The 24,660-nt window shown below is 43.2% G+C and overlaps 1 protein-coding gene across 2 annotated transcripts in view; it reads right to left on the bottom strand.

Moving 5' to 3' along the window:
- Positions 1-23,503, bottom strand: part of IL15 (interleukin 15) — a 47,730-nt gene extending 24,227 nt beyond the window's left edge. Inside the window, exon 1 of one of the 2 annotated variants that reach the window (XM_037058475.1) lies at positions 23,419-23,503. The gene's annotated coding sequence lies outside the window, so the exon portion shown is untranslated. Of the gene's footprint in view, positions 1-22,935; positions 23,220-23,418 lie in introns of those variants that run through there. The other variant, XM_037058474.1, reaches the window with a different exon arrangement.
- Positions 23,504-24,660: the final 1,157 nt, after the last annotated feature.

Raw genomic sequence — 24,660 nt, forward strand, 5'->3', positions numbered from 1 at the left:
GGCTGTGGAGAGGGGAGCAAGTGAGGCTAATACTAAAGAGTGAATAAAATTCGAATCTGAAGTGGGAAGACGTTCCAGCTAATACAGACTCAGCATCAGCAGTATGAGAGTTTTCTTGGAGTTCGAGAAAACCGAAGAAGCACCACAGACTGCAAAGCACTGGAAGGAAACGCCCCTGACGAGGCAGGGTGGGGCTGGAGGACACGCGACCTTCACCATCGAGCTGAGGAATGCGATTTAACTTTCTGGACAATGGAATACAAGTTCGGATTCTCGGATCGTGATGGTGCACTTGCAAATGCCTAACCAAAACGAGAAAGTCACAAACCACTGTTTAATAGCAGCCAGTATAAACACTCAGGCCCGTTGTTTACTTGTTGGACAAACCATTGCTCCAATCTGTTAAATATCCTTCTACTTTCATGACTTAATTTAGGATTCTTAGTCATTAACACTCATCCCTGTTACGGGAAAGGAAAGATTCTCACGTCTGCAAGAGGGAGAACTCGCAGCTGATGGCATGAGGGGCCCACGTGCTCATTCTTAGCTGGACAGGCACAGGCTTGGTCACAATTAGGTGAAATCCTGCGTGAAATTCCCCAGCCTGCCCAGCACAGATGCCCCATAGGAGCTTCCAACTGCATGGTGACCCTATGTGTTACTGTTGCTTCCTTAACTGTATTTTTTAAAAAATTTGCTTTAGCAAATATTCATATCGTTTCTGTCTTGCTGGTCATTATTCAATCTCTGTATAAACCTATTCACAGTAGGTTGGGTTACAGCCCCTTTCAGAACTGTGACTAGAGATAAAAGTGAAAAGTGGCCAGTGCTTTTTCCCCCCAGAAAATCTCTACCACCCCCTCTCCAGCCTAAAAGCTTTATTCTTCCCCATTAGCATCACCTTCTCCACCTTCAAACAAATATCATACCATCAGCGGATGTAAAAGTCAACTTCAAATGTTGTCTTAATATATGGCCAAGATAAACATGAGCCAGAAGCTATTAAATAACCTGTTCCAGATTCCCACAGTTAGCGGAACAACCCAGAAAAGATGTTAAGTCCATACTGTTTCTGGGATGCCACAGACTCTCTCCCCTTTCCCTACCTATTCAAGCAACTTTCCAATGCGGGCTTTCTGGTGTATGCGTGTGTGTGTACATGTGTTTGCCACTGCAGAGAATAAGACAAAAAAACCTCTGCTCTTATAGATCTTACATATTTTAAATGTGACTACAGACTACGTGTATGGGCTTAAGCATGCAAAGGTAAAATAGCACTGATGTTCTGATGGAAGGTTCTAGCTAGTATCTCATACTTTTAAGTAGTTTTGTTTGAAAGTTCAATAGGAAAAAAATCTGTACCTAGGTAAAATTAATTTTATTTGTGGAATTTCACTGCCAGTGTTTTCCATAGTCAGACTTAGCACACAAAATTTGGAGTTGTCATCACCCAGTTTTCTCAGCGTTCACATTTTCTTTTAACAAACAGAGGTCTTCATTTAAGAAGAGGGAGGTATAAACAAAGAGAATGAAGCTGGAGCTGTACTAATCATTTCTGTGCAAAGATAATAAGTAAAATGTGTCTTCATTGTTAACTCTGAACAAATGTTGAGAAAACCCTACAGTTCAGCAAAAACCATTTCTAAGGGAACAAAGGTCAATTAGAAGAACAAAGTTTTACACTGGTAATTGATAATGGAGTAGACCTATTCAGATGCTGTATCGAATATTGACTGTTAATCAAAAAAAAATGTGAACAACTATCTAAAAAAGTCACTTCTCACCAGACATTACTTCAACACTAGCTATAGGCTTGTAAATTAAATTAAAATCTGTAGTCTGTATGATGCCTAGAGAAAATAATGATTCTTGGCCTCAAAAAAGAAAAAATGGGTTGCTTAATGCCTGGGAGTTAGGTACAACTAACGGGTAGAACACGCTTTCTGCACTAACGCGCACTGATGTTCTCCGGGTTATCATCCGAAAAGATGGTCCTATCATAGGGTAACGAGACTATTGCCTTTTGAGAAGGGAAAAAAATCCAAACATGTTTTCAGTTTCCAGTAGAAAAATATGAAGCATAAATAAAGCAGGAATGAAAAATATGTTAAGAGTCCTGTTATTTCAATTCGATTCCCTGGGACACCCATTCTTGAGCTAAGTACTGAATCCTTACATCAAATAAACACTATTAGCAGAAAAGAAAATGAAAGAAAATTCTTTTCCCACTCAGGGCATTTCAAGATCTGAGCAACTGTGAGTCACGAAGGCACAGGGAAAGAGCCTGCTCAGGCAGGGCTGCCATTGCCCTTTGTCTGCTTATTTCTAAAGGAAAAGGTAGAGAGATATCTGCATAGTTTAGGTTCCTCTTCAGACGATGAGCTACCTGTTTCCAGGGAAAGCAAAAGATTACTATGACTTCTATTATGCTTTTTAAAGAAAATGTCTTCTCTGCTTTCTTTTCACTTGGGTTAATTAAGCAAAACTGATAAGAAAAAAAATAAGGAAGGGAAGAAATCCTGTTTCACAGTGCATCTCATAGAGGAGTTCAGAGAAACATTTGAAAGGTACGCTGGGGAAAGGGTGAAGATGCACCATCATGGAAGACAGGCGCTCCCTGAAGCTCTGCTTTAGTAACACAAGGTAGGACACTGATTACTCGCAGGGTTCAGCCCTGTGTGTACCAGCTGGGCTGAGTATCAGCGATACCAACCAGTAAAGATGTGAACCCAGGTGACATGGCTACAAAGTGCAAGTGGAAAACAAAGAAGTTTTAATGAGGAAGAAATGACATTAGAGTAAAAAAATCTCCTTCAAATGTTCAATTAATACTCACTGACGCCCCTCTGGCAGGAAGCACTTCTTCGGAGCCACGTCTGCCAGGGTGTCCAACCTGCAGCCCGCCGGCCTCATGAGGCCCAGGATGGCTGTGAACGTGGCCCAACACAAAATTGCAAATTTACTTCAAACACTATGAGATTTTTGTGATTACAGGTTGCAATGTATTTAATGTGGCCCAAGACAATTCTTCTTCCAGTGTGGCCCGGAAATGCCAAAAGGTTGGACACCCCTAGCTAAAATAATGAAAGAAGTGAATGGCTGAACATTAATGGTATATGGTGTTGATGATGCAAATAGCCAAGGACGATACCCACAAAGCTTGGTTCTAATGTACAGCAGAGGTGGGTGGGACAAGGCCACTGAGGCCCTGGGGGAACGTTGGTGGAAGAGATGTTCTGTAGAAAGAGAGCATTAAGATGAAGAGCATGTCCAAAAGATACACCTGACAAGCAGAGCTCTGAGGTCAGACTAACGCTCCAATTCTCAGGTCTTAATGGCACACAGGATGGCAACTCAGAAAGACAGCTTCCGATCAGGTTTTATGGGACTTTTTCTCTATCACCAAGACATAAAGTCATCTCCACGCAGGCAGCTTTACAACAAAACTTCCCATCGAGGGTTTGAAAGAAACAGAACCATCTGACAAGTCTCTGATAGTCAAACCACAAAATAATAAAAACCATAATACAATATTCATTCAGTAGAATGAATCACATAAAACACAGGAGATAACTCACTTCTGGACTTGGTGTGGTTGTATTAGGCTTCCTGCCTCAAACACTCCTAGTCACACACTCCCTCCGGCTATAATAAAATACTGCTACCCAGCTAGAAAATCAACACATTGGCTTCCAGAGCACACGGCCTCGGTGGTTTTCCTATGAGAATCCTACAGCTTTATGAAGCCACGTACTGACAGAATGGCAGTGTTAAGAGAAAATAAAACCAAAAGAAAAACAGATAAACATCTGTTTCCCCCATGCACAAAGGCATCATTGCAAGCGTATAGTAGTAGAGGTTCTTGCATAGTGAAAATTCCTTTTGTTCTTTGCATACTGAACGGCGTCATGAATAGTTTTGTTCTGTTCTGGTTGCTGTTTTCCCAACTTTATTACCAGAAAAATCATTCCCTGTGTGCAGGTTTCCCATAATAGCCTCCCTTCCAGGGAGAGAAGTTATAGCTCAGACCCCATTTCTAATTTAACTGCTCATTTAATTTTCTTTAACACTTTAAAACATCATATGGATGCTTTGACTTGTCACAACTGGGCCATCAATTTTGAGGAAAACCCATCCAAACGACACCATCAGGGTCTCATACAACATATTTCACAAAGAAAGAAAAAACAAGTTCGCTAAGACAACGCACCACCACTCTGGCTATAGTCAACTATCATGCAAGATGTCGGTGTTTCAGGATTTTGGCGACTTATTTTAGGCAGCAGAAATTTAATGTTTCATTAAAGAAAAGTGACGCATAATTTGTGACCAAAAACATTCAAACACTGTAGAAGATATTTCTGGTGAAGTAGCAGAAAAAAGAAACAAAAAACTTATGTAAGAAAAGTAGAGTGTACAAAAAATTGGGACCCCAGAAAGAATTTTACTCTTTAAAGATAAAAAAATCCTATAACTTGATTAAGTATGATAAGCCCCAGCACATGCCAATCAATTTTACTGCAATATTCATGCACACTGTCAACTTCTTTCATATATCTTTATGAGATCCAACAAATAAATTTCTAGTCATTGAAGTTGACATAAATTAAATATTTCCAGCAACTTGGAAACTAACCAAAGTATGTCAAATATATGCTTATAATAATAGAATTTTGGAACTGCTCATGGTATAGTCAGGGACAATCAGTTTCAGAGATGTGTAGTGACTTGTCCCAAATGTCTTAGCTATTGAGGTAGCCAGGACTGGTCTTGTCTCGCTGTTCTAACACAATTGAGCTGGTTATAGCCTGATGCCCCATCTGATCTGGTAAATCATGGGAGAAAAGAAGGTTCCTCTCATTATCTGAAGGAATGAAAAAAGAAGATTCAAAAGGTAACAACAAAAAATCAATGGTTCTTTCGAATAAATATCATACACTCAGTAACCTAAGAAATATATGTCACATAGGTGCTTAAGTTATTTAAAAGCAACAAAATGGCACGAGGCTGTTTTTTCATCATTGTGTGTACCAGATCAAATATTCTGCTTCATAAACGTGCCTGTGGTCTCTAGTTAATGGTAGCTTTATGTGATCAAGAATGGGATTTTTCTTGATTGACTTTATAGGTTTAGCCACTCCCTTAGCACATTGCTGTGGGAATTAAAGCCAACGATCTCTGAAAAGTGTTTACATAAGGAGAAAAACTACAACTGCACACAGATCTCCAAAAGAAACGGAAATGAGCATGGCTCTCAGTTAACCAAGCTTCTCAAGTGTATTCTTAAGATAAGCAGAGAGGAGAGACAGGGGACAAAGCACAAAGCAAAGCTTCAAATAAAATAGGACAAACTAAACTGATGTTAAGTACAATTCACAGAAATACGTAGAGCACAATAAAACCTCATCCATGTGATTCTTGCCCATCTGGATCTCGTATTTACCAACCAATGTGCATGTAACGCTTGTATTGGAACCCTTTAAGGCAATACTTTTTATAGCACTCTGGTGCCAACGCAGTCTGGGTAGAGAGCAATAAGGCTGGGTTCCACAATTAATGCCCATGGATAAAATCAGGCCCTCTGATGAATGTGGTATAGGAACAAGCTCTGTAGTTCAACCAAACCTAGGCTTGGCCTTCAACTCTGCCAATTACTGTTTTGAGTAATAGGGTGTGGGAAATCCTACCCTAAATGTGACTATCACATGGTCCCCGGTTGTGTTGTTATAGGGCACATACGGCACAGTGGGGAGATTACTGGGGAGGGGAGACGGGGAGTGGCTAATGTAGTCACATGCACCCTCAAAAGCAGAGAGCATTTTCCTGGCTGGTGGCGGAAAGAGAAGCTAGAGAGACTCATGCCACGAGGAGGACTATGCACGCCTTCGAGGGTTTGAAGACTGAGAGCTGCATGACAGGAATGCTGGTGGCTTCTGGGAGTGGTGAGGGTCCCCTGCCGACAGCCCGCGAGGAAACAAGAACCTCACTCCTGCAATTCCAAGGAACTGAATCCTGCCAATAACCCAAACAAGCTTGGCAGTGGATTCTGCCCAGGGCCTCCAGGTAAAAGCCTAGACTGGCAGACACCTTAATTATTACCTGTCAGCCCCTGAGCAGAACACCCAGTCAAGCACATCCGTTCTTCTGATCTGAGAACTGTGATGTAACCAGCGAGTGTGAGGTTTTAAGTCACTAAGTTTGTGATGATTTATAACACAGGATAGAAAGCAAATACATAGGTCAATTATGTATGTATATATATATATATATATATATATATATATGCACACATATGTATATATGTTGGATATATATATGTTGGAGATTATATATATATATATTTGTTGGCCAATCCTTTCACCTCTTTTCATCCAGTCCCACCCAACCCCTCCCCTCTGACAGCTTTCTGTGTGTCCCATGTATCCATACTTCTGTTTCTAAATTGTTCATCAGATTTCACACATAAGTGAAATCATATGGTACTTGTCTTTCTCTGACTGGCATACTTCATGTAGCCTGGTAATCTCCAGGTCCATCCATGTTATTGTAAAAGGTAAGGTTTCCTCCGTATGTATGGCCATGTAGTATTTCAACGTGTCAATGTACCAAAGCTTTTTTATCCACTCACCTACTGATGGGCACTTGGGCTGTTTCCAGATCTTGGCTATTATAAATAACATTGCTACAAACATAGGGGTGCATATATTCTCTAGAATTGGTGTTTTGGGATTCTGAGGAAATGTTTCCAAAGGTGGGATTGCCGAGTCAGAAGGCAGATCCACTTTTCATTTTTTGAGGAAACCTCATACTGATTTCCACAGTGGCTGCACCAGCCTGCACTCCCCCCAACAGTGCATGAGGCTTCCCTTTCATCCACATCCTCACTCACACTTGCTGTTTAAGATTCCTTGATGGTAGCCATTCTTGGGGGTGTGAGGTGATATCTCATGGTGGTTTTTATTGGCAACTCTCTGATGATTAGTGAAGTTGAAGATTTTTTTGTTTGTCTTTTGGCCCTCTGTATGACCTCTTTGGAGAAGTGTCTTTTCAGGTCCTTTGCCCATTTTTTAATCAGATTGTTCGCTTTCCTGGTATTGATTTGTAGTGGAGGTTAGTATCTCATCAGATGTATCATGGCTGAAGATGTTCTTCATCCATGAAGTACAGCGGTTTCTCTTTCCATTTTGTTGATGGTGCAGAATCTTTTTAGTCCGAATCTTTTTAGTCCCATTTGTTTATTTTATCCTTTATTTCTTTTGCCCTAGGAAATATATCATCATCCAAAATATTGCTCTGAGAAATGTCTGAGAATTTACCACCTACATTTTCTTCTAGGATTTTTATAGTTTCATAATTGGTATTTCTTTTAATACAAACTGTCCTCTCATAGTATTTTTCCACCATTCTATTGCTTTGTATTTCCCCCCACACACACTCACAATATCTAAGATATTAGAGAGAAAATATCTTGGTGATTTGAGAGGCACGTATTTTTTCCCAGTTTATCATTCTCCTTTAGAATTTCCCCAGAGTAAGTTGGGTTTTTTTGTTTTGTTTTGATTTTGTTTTTGCCAACCAAAGAATTTTTTTAATGAGTCAGATTTATGTTTCTTCACTTTTAGATGCCAAAATTGAATGATAAAAATTTTTCTGATTCTTTTGGGTTTTCTAAGTATTAAGTAATCTACAAATAACAGTTTTACTTTCACCTTTTCAAATTTCATCTTCAAATTTGTTTCTCTTGTCTAGCTGTGTTGACTACTAACTCTGGCAAAGCATAACTGGTAGGGGGAGGACTGCGTACCCTTACTTCATTAGTATTTGGAGGGGGGACAGCAGAAAGGCAGCCAGCATTTTGACATCATTTATAATGCTGTCTCTGGGCTCAGATGTGTGTGTGTGTGTGTGTGTGTGTGTGTGTGTGTGTGTGTGTGTGCTACTGCACGGTCTGTCAGTTTGTCACGGTTATAAAATATTTAACACTTGCTTTGTTTAGTTGTCTGTCCTTTTTTCTTTAAACCTCCAGAACAGTTGTTGAGTTGTTGAATTTTGTCAAATGACTATTCAGCATCTATAGAAATTGACACATACTTTTTCCCCTTATGTCAATTAATATGATGAGATACTCTTAAGACTTCCTCATATTTCATTCCTGGGAGGAACCCTGTTCTATCGTGATCTATTGCTCCTTTAATGAGTTACCAGGTCCCTCAATGGTAGCAACATCACATGTGTGTTTCTCCCTGAGACTGTTATTAAGTTTTTTAAGTTTGGTAATTCTTTAAAACAATTCTGGGAAGTGGAGCAGTTTCAAGGAAGAATATGAAGTTAAAGAATAAGTTTTACCTTGTTAATAATTACAAGAAATAGAAAGCGTATTCTTCACCCTTTTTCTTTCCATTTATATTTCCTACTTCCTGAAGCCAGAAATGATTATCCAAGACAGGAATTGCCTTTTTCCTCTTAGTTTTCTTATGAAGAGTTTCAGTTTTCATAAACCCCTGTATTTTACTGCCTACATCCATGTATGCACATGGTTGAGATCTTCTCCAAAGGAGTTAAACTAACTGAAAGTAGAAATGAAATGTGTGTGTTTACTTTGTTGAGAGAAAGCCAGTTCTTTGGGTTTCCATGTTTGTAGTTTTATTTTGTTTAGTTCTTGGGGCTAAACTTGATTTTACATTATTCCCAAATATTTTTCAGAAGTGTCAATAAGCCATTCAAAAAATTTAATCCACATTATTCTCTAACTTCTTGATGTTGGTAAAATCATTCAGAAACTGAATAGTTGACATACATTTACTTCTTAATTTTAAGCACTCCAGTTCTTTTAAAATTAACCTAAATAACAGCAGAAAGTGCAATGCAGAATTTCTTCACCTTACATGCCACAGGTCAGCGAACCATGCCCCGCAGGCGAAACCTCACCTGCCACCTGGTTTGTAAATAAAGTTTTCTTGGAAGAAAGCCACACCCATTCACGTCTGGGGCTGCATTCCAGTAATGAGGCAGAGTTGAGTAGTTAAGACAGAGATTATTTCGTTTACCAAGCCTAACATATTACCATCTGGCTCTTTTCAGGGGAAAAAGTTTTACCTACCTCTGATATATGCAATGTTCTCTGTCCTCAGAAAATGTCTTACATAGTCTATGACAAATGGCATTTTTTTTCTTAACCAAGATGTTCATTAAAAAAATTTCTAAAGATATACAAGGTCTGTCCAGGAAGTAAGTATCCAGCCATATAATATGAAAAATAGAGACATTTACTGAAGAACATATAAGATTACAAGAAACATTATGCACAGGACAATGACGCCTCAGTCCCCTTCAAAGTGGGCGCCTTGGGACCTCACACAGCTCTCCCAGCGTCTCTTCCACTGTTCAACACTCTCTGCAAAACCCTTTGTTGGAATCCCCACCAACTGCCCCACCTATTTTCCTGAACGTCATCAACAGTCTGAAATCTCATCCCTTTCAAAGGTGATTTTAGTTTTGGGAAAACCCAGAAGTCACAAGGCACCACATCTCGGCTGCAGGAGGGCTGAGTCACCTGGGTCTAGTTGGCGAGCTCCACTTCTTGATATAATTTTAAAATCTCACAAAGAAAAAGCTTTTAAATGGCCATGAAAAGGGCACAGCCAAGTACCACAGAATCAGGGCAGAAGAGACCACCAGCCCAGGCAAGGTCAGGTTTTTATAGATGATATATTGGGGCTAACTTAAGAAAAACATAAAGTCATGATGAGGGAAGAGACAAGTGGAAAAAGAAACAATGCCAAGAGAAGGGAAAAACGAGAGGAAGGAAAGAAGCCTTGTAGTTTTAGGCCTTCCAGAAGAAATATTTTCAGGGGGAAAGGGGAAGGACTCACATAAACAAGTACAAAGGACACATGGACAATAACTAAGGTGGGGGGTGGAAATGGGAGGGAGGTGGGGAGCACGGGGGGGGCAGGGCTGGGAATATAAGACAGAAAACTGTACTTGAACAAGAATTAAATAAAATTTAAAAAAGAAGAAATATTTTCCTTTCCCCCCTTGTTAACTTGCAGCTTCCACACAACAGAAAACTAGACAGGTCTAAATTTAGCAGCGACCAGTCATTGCCTCTTTGCTCTGACTACACATCTTCATGTGGAAGGAATACTATACACACATAACTTTTAACTCTAAAAATACAGGTATGGAAAGCTATTTTGGTGACTTTATGACCCTTCAAACATTTTCAGTTAAAGACAAATGATCAATAAAAAGTTCCCAAGTATAGCCCTGGCTGGTGTAGCTCAGTGGATTGAGCGCGGGCCTGTGAACCAAGCAACCGAGGTTCAATTGCCAGTCAAGGCACATTCCTGGGTTGCAGGCCAGTTCCCAGCAGGGAACCATACATTGATATTTCTCTCCCTCTCTCCTTCCCTTCCCCTCTAAAAGTAAATAAATAAAATCTTTAAAAAAAAGTTCCCAAGTATATGTTTAAAATGAATTTTCTTCTTTTGAATTGTTCAGGTATTTATATAAAAAGAGCCGCATAAAAATTATTCCTCATCATAAAACCAGCCAATCATTCCCAAACAATTTTCCAGTACAGCCACTATAGATAATTGTTGGGCTATTAAAGTGTACGTTATGATTTACAGAAGCCACAAAGACACCAATCACCATGCGACTGCTTGGTGCTGCCACGGAAGACACAGCTCATCTGGTGCAGCATGAGACGCCACACGACCGTTTGTAATGAGGCACATTTCTTATTACCTGCTGATACCAGCCTATTGAGGAAAGCGATGACTTAATTACATCACACATCTCCAGCTGGCAGATAACTGGATTTGACCATTCCCATTGCTTCTCACCCATCCCTCACAGAAGCAAGGAGGTATGTTTAGCACAATCCTCATAAACCACACGGAGAAGTTAAAGTTGAAGGCAAAGCTGGTCTCCTCAACACAGATGCACTCAGACCACACTGCACCCTGAAGTTTCACTGGAGTTGGTTGTCATGCTTCCAAAGTTTAATTATGCCTGCCGATGAGGCTTCTGGTATTTCCTACGCTAAATACGTGGCTTCATATGAAATGCGGCAGCTGATTTACCCTGAACTTTGGATCTCTGAATCAGCACCGTGGCCACAAATCTGCTATAAAAGTCCCATCAGTCTTGTTGCTAAAGCAGTGCTCGCCAGGCTGCGTCCTGACAAGCAGACTACAGCAAGACAGTAGCGCCTATAAAACTGCTGAGATGCATACTGTCTCCATTCAGGCAGCCTGTCTGCCAACCGGTCAGATGCTTGGGCTCTCGAGGCCAGTGTGATCCGTGTGATTGCTGGCCTTCTGTCCCTGAACTGGACAGCAGGACATAGCTGTCGCTCGCAGTTTTGCTGCTTCTTTCCTCTTGCCCAGAGCTGTGTCTGATCACCTGGGACACAGTAAACAGAATGCCTGTCCCTAGGTTAGGAGAGTTCCCAGAACCACTACTATGAATAGATTACCATTCCTTTCTTCTTTCTAATCTTTGCTTTCCAGGTTTCCCTTTCATACTCCTCAACTTCTGTGCAAAGACCATGGGCTAGATGAACACCATCAAACACCCAAAGTGCCTCGTTCCTTCCATAAAATTACACATTCGTTACCATCTTTAAGATTTTGACCCTTTATATTGGGTGTACTTTGGGGGGCTTTCTAGAAGGAAAGGGGCATGAAGAGGTATAGTTACTGCTTCTTGCGCCACAGCCAACTGAGAATACCTGAGGCTGCATTATTAGCTTAAACGGCCGAGCTACTAATAAGATTCTTTGACAAACATGGAATGGGAACAAAGAAAATTGGAAAGTCTTGTAGAATATATCATCTAGGTTAGAATGCAACATAGAAAGTGATCTCCATCCAGTTTTAGAACATAGTCCCTAGGCAACTAACATTGAAGGCATTGCTATCATGCGCTTGGACTACAAACATTAATTCCTACAGACACAGAATCTCTCTCTTCCGACGTGTTGTGTAAACATGGCAGTGGTGTTCACCATCTTTATCTAGACTCCACACAGACTGCCGTCTTTCTTGTCGTGCACCATTAGCACGTCATAACTTCTAAAATGACAGGTCACATGATATTGAGACTGAAGGCCCTTGGATGACGTTGGCAGCCTTCCTGACCTAACCAAACCCTCAAGGGCACTGGAACCCTGGAGACTGGGGCTCTGGTCCTGACTCTGTCTTTGGACAGCTATGTGACGCAAGCAGGGTCCTTCGTGTCTCTGAACCTCAGTTCCTTTGTCTTTAAAATAAGGGGGTGAGGTCTGAGGTTCCTTCCAGTGCCTCAGGACACCTGCGAAGGTCACAGATTGGTCATCAGCACATGATCGGATTCATCTATCTTGAGTGACACCTCAGAACCATCAGAATTGACCTGAGGGAATTCCTCTAGTGCGGGGAAGCTCAAGCTGTTGTACTTCTACACAAAGGAGTAAAACCGGGGCTGACTGTCTCAGCTTCCCAGTTTAATTCTTCACTGGTAGTTCCCTCGGTGAACAGGGAGCACGAGCATGTGTGATGCATGTGTTGTCTCTCCATATTAAATTCAATTTTATAAGAGGTCCAATTACCCCTAAAATATACGGTTACAACAGGAACTCTAGAAGCCCATATGTTTTGACAATAACTGAAGGGCTGTTTTAGTAGACTTTGAATTGTTTTAATTTCAGCTCTTAGATGTAACTACCCTGCGCCAGCACCAGCCCCACCAGCAAAATACTTGAACAGTGCAATCTACTTGATTCCCCCAATTTCCATATAATTACTCTGTGGGTCAGAACAACCAAAGGAATCGCACCACCCACCACTGCTCTCAAACTACTCTGCTTTTCCCTGCCTCACTGCAGCAGTCACCGCCCTTCCACCTTAGACAAATAGGAAGACGGAATTTTCACAATCTCTTTCTCTCTGTAGCTAAGGCACCACACTTTTCTTTTCACACTCGGACCAAGGCGGCTTCATGATAACAGCGGCAAGTATTGTCATATATTTCCATAGCTAACTGTTTCTTGTACAAAACAGCTGGGAGAGAAGGCAATAAATCCCAGTTCCTACTTAGATAAAGAATCAGCAAGGGCAGCTGGCTCCCTCTCTGGGAATCTTCCCTGTAGGTTCCAGAAAAATAAGGTAGTCTGTGCAATGCCCAGATATGCTCAGAAACTGATGTCAACTCTTTGAAAATCCTGTGGGAGAGAGAAGGGAATTGTGTCTTAATTTGGCCGCCCGGAGTTGGACAGTCGGGACCCAGAAGTGGAGGAAGAGATGAAGAGGAGGGTTATATTGCTGTACCGTGTTCCCGCCCTCATTTTCCCAGAAAGGTAAGATTGGGAGAAGCCTGCTTCACTGCATGTGCTAACCTTGACTGGTATTTGTGGTCTGAGACTGGGTTGTGGGGCACACAGGACCTGAAAATTAGTGACACAATTGCATAAGTCTATGGCTTAGACCCAAGGAATGGCTCATCCTTTCACCATCACCAGAGCAAAAGACTGGGAAGGATCCTCGGGGAGCAATGTATTGGAAGAGTAGACAGTCAAGGAGTCGTTAAACCCAGAAGACAGCAGGATAGGCTCTTCAAGCTGCTGCTGTTGAGGAGAACATAGGGTCTGTTGCTTGCTTGCCTGGATTCAAACCCAGAGGCTGGGAGCAAATGTTTTATAAACTTCGGAAGCAGAGTGAGAGGAATGTGCCTTGAATTTTAAAAGGTCAGGGTTTGAGAAGAGAAATACTTCAGTATCAAATCTAAAGAGCAAAAACAGCCATCATAAAGTCTCTTGCCTAAAGTTTTAGAGGTCCTGCGCGAAACAATGAAAACTAGAATCTTGCTTTGGGGAGTTAACTCTAAAGACATAAACTATGCATTTTTTACCTGGCACTTGGGGTTACAGCAAATTTTAAAGTGACAAAGGAATGTTATGACTATATATTTGTTCTCTTGAATCCTGAAGAGAAGAGGCACTAAATACATTGAATGTCTACTATTTTTACAAATAGTAGTAATCTATTTTGTCCTCTATTTTGTCTACTGAAACTTATTTTCAAAATACTGGGTAAGTAGAATTAGGAAAATGAAAGGATTTAGATTTGAAGGAAGTTAGAGAATAGGGTGTAACTTGTTTCTATTTCCTTGCATTTACCGAGGATTTATTTTGCAACTTATACAATGATCCCTTCAATAATCAAACTGGCACAAAATATTGAACAGTCCTTTTTTTAGTTCTATAAAATTCATGCTAATCTAAAGAGCTCATGAACATCACCCTAATAATGCATGTGAGGATGCCATCTGTAGCCTGGCCCTCAAGAAATTCTGTTTTCCTTTTTTGAATATGCAGAGAATGGTTTCCCAAAGCTCTGTGACCACGTATGGTTTATTTCCAGTCAAATCTAGCCTGTCTCCTCTGCTCGGAGCCTTCTATCACTTGAGCCCTTAGCAATATGCAATCACTACTGACAACAAAAATCATATTATTGAAGGTCTCCTACGTGCTGGGCAAGCTGCTGAGCACACACGGACATGATGTTTCTCAAACTTCAGCCCTTCCACCTCCACCAACCCATTCTTGCCATCCGTAGTACCACCTGTATCATTTACCCCAGAGAGGCCGTGTGAACACACATCAACAGCGTCCAGTATTGAGCATAGTATTGGAAAGGTGTCTATCAAGTGGAGAGAACACAAACAGGGATGTGGTCAATATTTTTTCAGGGGGCCAGAGAACTTCATAAGGAAGTGGTTCGTTAAAGATGGATATTCAAAAAGAAAATGAGCTAATAGAGACAGAGAACACTTTAGTGGTTGCCAGCAGCAGGGTTGGGGGTGGGTGAAATGAATGAAGGAAGTCAAAAGGCACCACGCTTGCACATAAATACGTCATGGGGATGCAATGTATCTGAGAGACCGGCACTCTTGGCAGGGGGAACACCCAGTTCAAAGACCCTTTAGATAAGGACAGAGCAGTGCGGTGGAGGAACAGAAAGGTTGGCAATGTGACTGAATGAGTGAGCTAAGAGAGAAACAGTGGATGAGATAATAGAGGCACAAACCCTTTAGGGCCTCATTAACCACTGTAATGGAACTTGGCTTATAATGAAGTGAAATAAGAAGGCAGTGGGAGTTTTGAAGAGAGGAGTGGCATGACTTAATTAATATTTAAACAGGATCACAATGCATGGCAGGTTTCCAAAAGATAGCTGCCACGCATCAGTGCCTCCCTGCCGTGAACAAGCAAGGCACACTCACCCATCGAGGGACAGAGTCAGTGCCTTCACCCCTTGAATCCGGGAGGACCTTCGGGCTCACCTTTGCCAATGGAATGAGACAAATGTGACAGTCAGCAAATTCGGCATCCAGGCCTCTTAAGAGCATCCGAAGCTTCCACTTCCTTTTTTATAGTAGCAGGATATTACGGACGGCGTCTACAACCGTGAGGCCACCGTGCTGCAGGAAAGCCTAATCTAGCCTGCTGAAAGAGCCAAGTGGAGGAGAATGAAGGAATCCACCAACAGCCAGCACTGGGGCCCCGTATATAACACCCAATGTCTTGAGATATCTCAGACAGTCAGCCTCTACAGTCACATCAGCTGAGACCACAGACATCGTGGAGTGGGGACAAGGCATTGCCAGTTTTCTGTCTTGATTTCTAAGCTGGGAACCTGGAACAAATTAAATGGTTCCTATTGGACACTAGTAAATTCTGGGGTGGTTGATTTCTTAGCAATTATGAATTGATGCTGAAATTGATAGGAGACCAGGTGGTGGGGAGGCACCTGAAGAAGAGCAAGGACACGGTTAGGGACAGCTAGAAAGGCACTGAGGGAATTATCACCAGAGGCTGGAGGGAGGGGAGCTCGTGTCAGGCAGCAGGAAGAAACAACAGTGTCATCAGCAATAACACAGAATTAAAGAAATGTGCCTCATGAACTTTTGGATCTGGTTAAGGTTTCCAAATGTGGTAAGTGACTTCATTTAGCTGCCTGGGGTTAATTACAGAAAGAAAAAGATGAACTGAAATGCTCAGGCAGAATTTAAAGAAAATCATTCAACTTGGGACTTGCTAGGTGGGGAAATAAAACTGACTGTCATGCTTGCCTGTCTAGGCAGCGGGGGATTCTCAGAGAAAAAATAGTCTTAGGGCCAAGATCAAATCCAGGGTCCAGAAGTACCACGTGCTCCCAGGTTAAAGAGCAAGTGCAGCGTAGAGCTGGAAACGCCCCTCACTGGGACCTGGGGAAAATTCAAAAGGCAGCACCTCAAGGAGACTGTCAGCCACAGCAGAGCACCCTGCAGATCCCAAGAGCTTTTCCAGAAGCACCCTGACTTGCAGCCGAGGTTAAGAGGAGCCTCCCTTAGGAGTTTTGTGGGTGCCTCTTTTCTAAGAGAAGGGACCTCAGTAAAAATATGAGGGAAACCCCCAGGGTTTATAAGAAGACCATACTACAAGAAGCACCACTGGCTAAACAACAGGGAAAACACGTCTCTAGACGGCTAACTCTCCATGAGCAGGATGCAGCCTTCCCAGCTGCTAACAAGAGCGAGCTCTCCTGGACAGAGGAGGAATCCTAGGAGGAGGCTCTCACTTCCCAGGCAGCCCAGCTGAGCTGGGGGGGGGCGGGGGGGGAGGGGTCCATGAAGGGTGGGGCCTTCAATGCTTCATCCCCAGCAACCCAAGGGGAACCGACCAGCAAAGGTAGCCCAGTTGTAGAATAATGGCAATTAAAAATTACTGTTTTCTTAAGTCACTGGTTTCAGAGGCTTCTTTGTGTTTGTTTGGCTTGGTGGGTTGCTTTGGTTTTTGTTATTTAACCAAAGCAGGGCAGGAACTGGAAACAGGTTCAGGGAAACATCCCAGCCCCTGTGTCATAGGAGAAGTGGGGTTGCATGAGGGGTGACATGTGGAGCAGGGAGACCACCTGCTGCAACGGCAGCCGAGAGACATCACCTACACCTCACCAAGGTGTAGGTGGGATGTGAGAGACATTATAGACAACCTCTGCATGTCAAAAAAAAAATAGAACTGTCTGTCAAGTGAGTTGGGGAAGACGGTGGAAGAAGCAGTTTTGGTGTGAGTACGTCGGGGGTCCAATGACTACTAGCTATCCAGTCAGAGATGTTGAAGGGTGGTTGGCTTTCTGAGTGCAGTTCAGTGAGAAGCCATGATTGGAGAGAGACATGTAGGAGTCAGCAGTATATGAAGACAGTAAAAGCCGTGAGACTGAATGAGACCACCAAGGGCATGAGTGCAGATAGAGGAAAGACCTAAAGATTAGACCTTAAAAGATTATGGGAATAAAGAACCAGTAAAGGACACAAACAGGTGCTGGTGAGGTCAAAGGAAATAAGAAGAGCAGGGAAGCCGGCAAGACAACTCCAAACTCTTGGGTGACGTGCGGGAAGGGGAGCAAGCCCGACCCGCTGCATTTAGCCCGGGGGTTCATGCGACCTCTGACATATGGGTGTTTAGTGGGGCTGCGGGCATCGAGGCCAGGGCCACCACTGCAAGAGAGAAATTAGAGACAGAGGGTGGAGTTGCCTTTGAAATTTTTCCATAAAAGGGGGACAGAAAACCAGGTGGTGGCTGGAGAGAAACAGGAGGTCAAGAGAGTTGGGAAAAAATACATCAGGGCTGTTTGTTGATGGGAAAGAGCCATAAGAGAGAGAAAACCAGTGATGGTGGAAAGAAAGGGTAAACTACTAAAGCTTCGCCCTTGAGCAGACAGTGGGCAGGAGGTTCCACCCCTGAAAGACTGCCATGTGTATGGCCAGGTTTCTTCCTTCTGATTTGTGATTTCTTCAATATGGCCTGCCTCAGACGAAATTTCCTAAATGCTGATTTATTATCATATGCCAACATTGTTTTTATTACTGTATTATTTGTATTGCTATATTTACTTATGTTTTCTACATGCTTCACATTCCTCCCCTGAGCCGCCGAGCCATTGAATGATCTGACTCACTCTCACTGAAGTCAGTACAGAGTCACTACACGACCAGCTCCTGGCTAAGCACATGGAACCCACTCTCCTATCTTTTTATTGAAAACGTTACTGTAGAGGCAAACACATAAAAAGGTGAATTTAAAGGGACAAAAGCTGATGCAGGGGAACATAGACAGCACCAGATAAATTCACATGAGGAAGAAATCTTTCAGCCTGGGCAGTACAGGGAGCACCACAGAGGATGGGCAGAGGAAGGCTGACAGGGAGTGTGAGAAACAGCGGTGTGTCCAGAGCACAGACGGGGAAGTGTGTCTGGAGCTGAGGCTGGAAGGGACTAGCCTACAAAGGCAAGCCCAGCAAGCTCCCAAGTCCAGCTGGAACCCATTCCCACCCTACCCCCGACCCTGCCCCCTCCAAACAGAAAGCCTGTACAGCAGCCAGGCTTTCTACTCCTTACTGCCCAACCTCCCCTCCCCCATGGTGGTAATCCAGAAACCAAGGGAGGGGTGTGGACAGTAAGTTCGAGCTGGACCAGAGACCCTCAAAGTGAAGTGCAGGTGCGCCTGGGGAGCCCATGACTTTTCAAGGTCCGCACGGGCACAGAGAGTTCTAAAGAAACCAGTCTGCAGATCCGCTATTTTCATACAGTTGTATTAGTTAACTATTATTATCCTTTTTTATGAAGGATATGCCTGAAATGTGCCTGAGGCCAGCAGATTTCTAGCAAGTTCTCCTTTCCTTGTTCCCCTTTCATAGTCACCCTTCTCTCATTTTCTGAAAGGAAGGCATCTTTCTCCCCATCCAGAACCCTACCCTGTGCCTTGCCTCTCCAGAGTGCCCAACGCAGGGACAATCGGAAAAAGTGACATCAGAGAAACCTCCCCCGATGAGGTCACTAATCTCATACCATCCGTACCTACCTCCATACATGGTTTAGCTTTATGCCTAAGTATTTCTTATTGTAAGTTAATGAGTTATTTTGGTTAATTGCATACTAATATTTAAAGAAACATAATCATTTTAACAATAAAAGTATTTCTTTAAGAATTAAATTTAAGTTACATATTTTTGTTGCTGAGGAGGGAGGAGAGCCAAGAAACTGGGAAACTATACGATCAAGTTTCTAACTGTAAAATGTTCAGTTAAAGAACAATTGCTGGAACACTTCAGAGGTCAGTGCTAACAGTGTACAAGGGGGAGTTTGTCTCTCAAATTTCTAGGAGAAGGTCTCTGAGCAAGAGACCCAGGGAGGAGAGTGGAAAGACACAAGGGATCTTCGACCCTGTGTCCCATCTCTTTTCACGTTGCTGTTTTCCCCTGCCATCAGCCTCACACTTCTCTGAGTAAACACCTTCCGTCAGTCTCCTGCTCTTCCCTGCATTCTGTCTGCACACTGGGCGACCTCAGTGTTCAGAGGAAGTAATGGGCACAGGTCCTAGCGTAGAACATGACCGGCTAATAGGGACTCAGAATTCTTGTCCACTTTTATGTGGTTTGCATACGGTCCCCTGCCCTTCTAAAATAATCGGCAAGACACCAGGAGACATGAAGTGGGTTAAAACACTGGACAATATGTGCATACAAATACCCTGCCTCTTGAGATCAAATGTGCACACACAGTATTATTGAACTGAACTGACACCAAAGAGCCTCTTATTCCCCATTTCTGATTCTAGCGCTTAAGAACTTTTTTAACAAAGGATACCATTCCTTGACATAAACAAAACAATTGGTACACTAGTTATTTTAGTTTTAATAGTTAGTTAGTACAATTCGCCATTAGATAGTTAGGAGAGAACACATTCCAGTACTACTAGCTACCACCCCAAACGCTCTCTCAACTCTCGTATGGAATTTTTCCGACCGACCCCTCAAATGGGGTCGCAGCGAGCACTTCGGCAATGTTCAGTCTCAACAGCCTCAGGCAGGAATCTTTAGCCACTGGGTAAACTCATCCGAGAGCCAATAATTGAGCTGAAGAAAGAAGCTGGCTTCTCGTCAACCCTCACACCGTAAAGCCTTCTGAAAGGGGACTCCCCCCACAGCTGACTATCCCACCGCCGGCGTGATAATAATGAGAAAGTCTTCCGTCCTGATCTCTCTTCCCGTCCTGAAGCCTGAGTCCCAGGCTTCTGCTTGGATGGATGAGTCCATAGATAGATTGATAATATAGATCAGTTCACATTGGCCTACTACATTTGTCAAGCTCTGTCAGCAAAAACAGTACAAGTCAGACAAATGTTTTCACTCGGAAACCATGAAAGAAACTTCTCCATAGAACCAAACACATATACACAGTCATGTGAATAGTATTTGGTCATAAAGGTGATCTTTAAATATATATTTAATCATGTCAACCATGTTAAGCACATATAAGCATTCCTTTAAACCCGACGTTCTGTCCTTATAACACTGCACCAAAATAAAATAGTGGTTGACGGTCACTGTCAAATTGTGGAAAGTATTTCTATGGGAATAATGGCAACCTTCACAAATGCTACGGACCAAATCTCCCCAGGTTCAAACCACAGCTCCACCATTTTCAAGCTGTAGCCTTGGAAAAGTTATGTAATTACTCTATGCCTCCATTTCCTCTGTTCTAAGATGCAGTCCCTACCACCACATGAATTTATTATGACAACTTTTAAAAACACATTCTTAGAACAACATCTGATACATAATAAGAATTTAAAAAATTAACCAGGATTAGTATCATTTCATATAATTCAAGTTGTGGACCCAAAGACAGTACTCTGTATTACCCCATTACCTAACCTTCAAAAGAACAGTTATATCCCTAGCTGGTGTGGCTAAGTGGACTAAGTGTAGACCTGCAAACCAAAGAGTCAGGGGTTCGATTCCCAGTCAGGGCACATGCTTGGGTTGAGAACCAAGTCCCCTGTGTGGGGTGAGCAAGAGGCAACCACACATTGGTGTTTCTTTTTTTCTTTTTCCCTCCCCCATCTCTAAAAATAAATAAATAAAATCTTTAAAAAAAAAGAATGGTTACATAATGAACAAAATTCAACAGTAAGGATGGTCTTCTAAATTTTAAAGACTTTTAAAAAGTGTTTTGGGGTCTGAGACCCATATAAAAACTGCTTAGAATTATGGGTATTTTCCTCAGAAAAATCCAGTTATACCCAAATTTCAGGGCTTCATTCCCAGCCTTCTTAGGTCTTGGGTCTGCTCAGAGCCAGTAAATGTGAGATGAAGAGCCTTTTGGGTTTAAAATCCTTCAATTATCAAACTCTATTTCAACTCTATTTCGACCTCTAATCGACTTTAAATCACTGTTTTTCCCCACCCTCCAAAGAAGTTTATAAACTTGCATTTCATTATGTGTGTGACATAGCTGTTGACATTTATGTATTAATCCCACAGATTAGAACAAAAAGCATCCCCTTGTTTTTCTTAAGCCTACCCGTAATCTGTAGGAAAATTCCAAATTCCAGCACTATAATTTCAAATCAGATTCTGGAGTTTCCACTTCCAGTGAGCAGAGCAGTGGATTCCAATGTTTTAAAAACTGTTTGGGGTCAGAGGCCCATTTAAAAAGCTGAGAAGAATTACGGGAACGCTCTGCCTATGAAACCTTCCCCACCAGGGGCATCCCAACTCCTCCTTGTCTCTCTGTCCCGAAGCAGCATCTGCTTCAGGAAAGGTCATTCTGTGTACGACCAGAACTTTGAAAGGATAAAACAGAGGGAGAGAGATAAGGACACGGCATTAAAGCACTACGGTAACAAAACTTCAGAACTTTTTGAGGCTTTTTAACTAAATAAAGTGAAACTTGAAATTTTTCATCACATTGACAATCTTAAATGGCGATAGCCTCAGGTACAGTCCTTTCCTTCATATATTTTTCACATTCTTTCCTTAGTACCTCCTCCCTCTGTCTCCCATGCCCACTGAAAGTGCTTTTTAATACAAGGGCAGGCGTTTGACATTTAATCAACATTGCACTTCATGCTTTCAGTAGAATGGTTCAGCTTGCAACTCTGCACACCAGGATGCTGGAACCAACGGGACCTGACTTACTGGTGCAGTCCCGTCCCTTTAGGCACACCAACAAGATGAAGATGCCTACCAGCTACTAGGTGATGCCATACCAATGCCATGACAGTAGAAAGTAGCTGTATTATATAGCACTGTGCCCCTGAAACCTATCCCATGCTATTCACCAATGTCACCCGATAAAGTCATTTTTAAGTAGCTTTAAAAAACACAATGAAAAATAATAGATAGTGGTAACCACTTCACTTCCAGTTTCAAAATTTCTGACTCATCCTATAATAATCTGTTATAAGCATTCATTCCATCTTTATTCCTGAAGACAGATGTTGAAGTTAACGAACTCTTACATGCATGGCATTACATGGTTAAATTCAAATATATTCTATACACTCACAATATGCAGTTTTAATAACAGTAGGAAAAAACTGGATTTTCATTTAAATCCACAGTTTGTCCCTCTGCACAAAAAATTAATTCAAAATAGATCAAGGACCCAAATATAAGATCTGAAACAACAGGCAAAAGAAAAGACAGGTACTAAACTTACAGATCTTGGTCAGAGAGAACATTTATGAATTTGACCCCAAAGGCAAGGGAAGTGAAGGCAAAGGCTTCTGCCCAGTGGCTGAAAAGCCACCTCGAATAAGGGATTCGACTGCAGTACAAATCTACATTTCTTCCAAGTTCCTGATACTGCTTTTCTAAGAGACAAGTGTCTCATCCCGGGTTGAAACTAGTAATATAGACCCAAGGCTGACTGTCAAACAGTGACCATTCCTGCAAATTCCTCTCCCTGGGGGGAAAAAAGGGGGGGTCCTGATTAAAGAAGAGGAGGACAATTTGATTTTGTCAGCAAAGGTAGAGACAGCCGCGCAGGCGCACACACTCACACACGTTTGCACTGGCCCTCGAGTTTGGGAGGGAGCAGGGAAGAAGCAGGGAGCTGCGGTACCTTTCTTGAACTTTCTGAGCTCAATTAGGTGAGAAACTCAACGCTTTGTGCTGCCAGACCCCGTCTTCTCCCGAACCGGTGGCTTGGCGAGGGTGGCTAGGCGCACGTCCCTGCTGTCAGCCAGCCCTGGAGGCTCGCCGGCAGCTGGCAACACGCAAAGAGGGCAGCGCACTGGGGAGCGCGGGATGCGCAGGTGGACCAGCGATCTGCGCTCCTCTGGCAGTGGAGGATGGCAGAAGAGCGCACGAGAGATATAAAGGGCCAGAAGGTGGAAAACCTCTGCACGAAGTGCAAGCGAAAACTGAAGTTGCGGTCAAGTGTTGCCCATAAGAGGGCGGGGCAGCCGGCCGGCAGCCTCTTGGGGGAAACGGGTGGGTCCAACTGGAGTTGGGAGGGGCCCGAGGCGGAGACTCTGCTGGCAAAATTGTATCGCCTTCTCAACCAGCACCCCAGTTCCCAAAGCGGAGAAACAGGGCTCTGTACCTCCATCGAGTCCCGGCTGCAGGGTCCGGGGCGGCGGGGCAGCGCAGCCCCGGGCGCGGCCACCCGATTCCCTTCTCTATTGGGCTACGACGACGGGGAGCGAGGGAACTGGGATTCCCCAGAGCGCTCTGAAGCCAGGGAGTCCCACCCCACCCCCCCTCGGCGAAAAGAAAAGTGAAAGAGAAAGAGTGAGGAGCAGAGGCGAAGATAAACAGTCCCGACGACTGGGGGGAAGGGAGGGATGGCAGCGGCCCGAAGGTAACTACCCCTGGTGTCGCGACCCCGTCCCCCTGGGCTTGGTACGCAGATCAGGTTTCTGCCACTGCCACCCTGCGGGGGCGCAGAACTTGGAGGACTGGCCGGAGGTGGTCGGGGAGCACTGGCCCCTTGCCTCGGCCTGTACCTCCTTGTGCACCTGCGGAGGAAGAGCGAGGAGATGACGGAGGAGCCCACCTGTGGCGTCCACCGAGCCGGGCGGGGTGCTGGCGGGGGGCTTCCCCGGCGAAGCCGGGATCTGGGAACAAGGGTTGGGGGCGGGGGTAGGGTGGGCGCGGCATGGGGCGCGTCGGAGCCCCCCCAGAGAAAAAAGAAAGATGTGTTGGCTTGGGATGGACTCTTTCTTCAGACCAGACCCTTGGCTCACCGCGCAGGCTGGAAAAAGGCAGGCTCTGAAGTCTTAATAGAGAAAACGTTGGGTAACTAATACTTTGTCCAAGGCAACTAGTACGAAGGGTGAACTTGAAGGAATGAGCCAGTCTGCTGGTCACTTTCCCAGTCTGGTGCGTACTTGGGTGTAAACATTGCACGTGATCCCATTTAATGGTATCTCGTGAAATTGTATTATTGCAGTGTTTTATTGTTGAAGCTGAGTAATCTGCATGCCAGAATCAGCAGTAAAGGCCTCGTGCCCAATTGTGGAAACACTTTGGAGAATCTTGCACACTTGTGGGCCACCAAAAATCCCTAATGGAAGGCACTCCACCAAATTTTTCAAAGTTATGCCATAGAAAAAAGATAAAGCTCTGTGGAGCTTAGTAAAACACTTATCTGTGCTTTTTTATTACATACATGTTAAAAATTAAATATAAGAATATTAGAAGTGATTTAAATATCAAACTGCATGAAGTTCCACATAAAACAAAATAAGCGAGCTATAAAGGTGTGAAAACAGTTTTGCACAACCATGCAACACTTTACCATAGTTAGAAATTATAATTAAATGAAACAATCGTTTTTTTTCTG

The sequence above is a fragment of the Sturnira hondurensis genome, unplaced genomic scaffold (genome assembly GCF_014824575.4).
Source record: "Sturnira hondurensis isolate 20B ecotype Veracruz unplaced genomic scaffold, ASM1482457v3 Scaffold0010128, whole genome shotgun sequence".
NCBI classification, from domain to species: Eukaryota; Metazoa; Chordata; class Mammalia; order Chiroptera; family Phyllostomidae; genus Sturnira; species Sturnira hondurensis.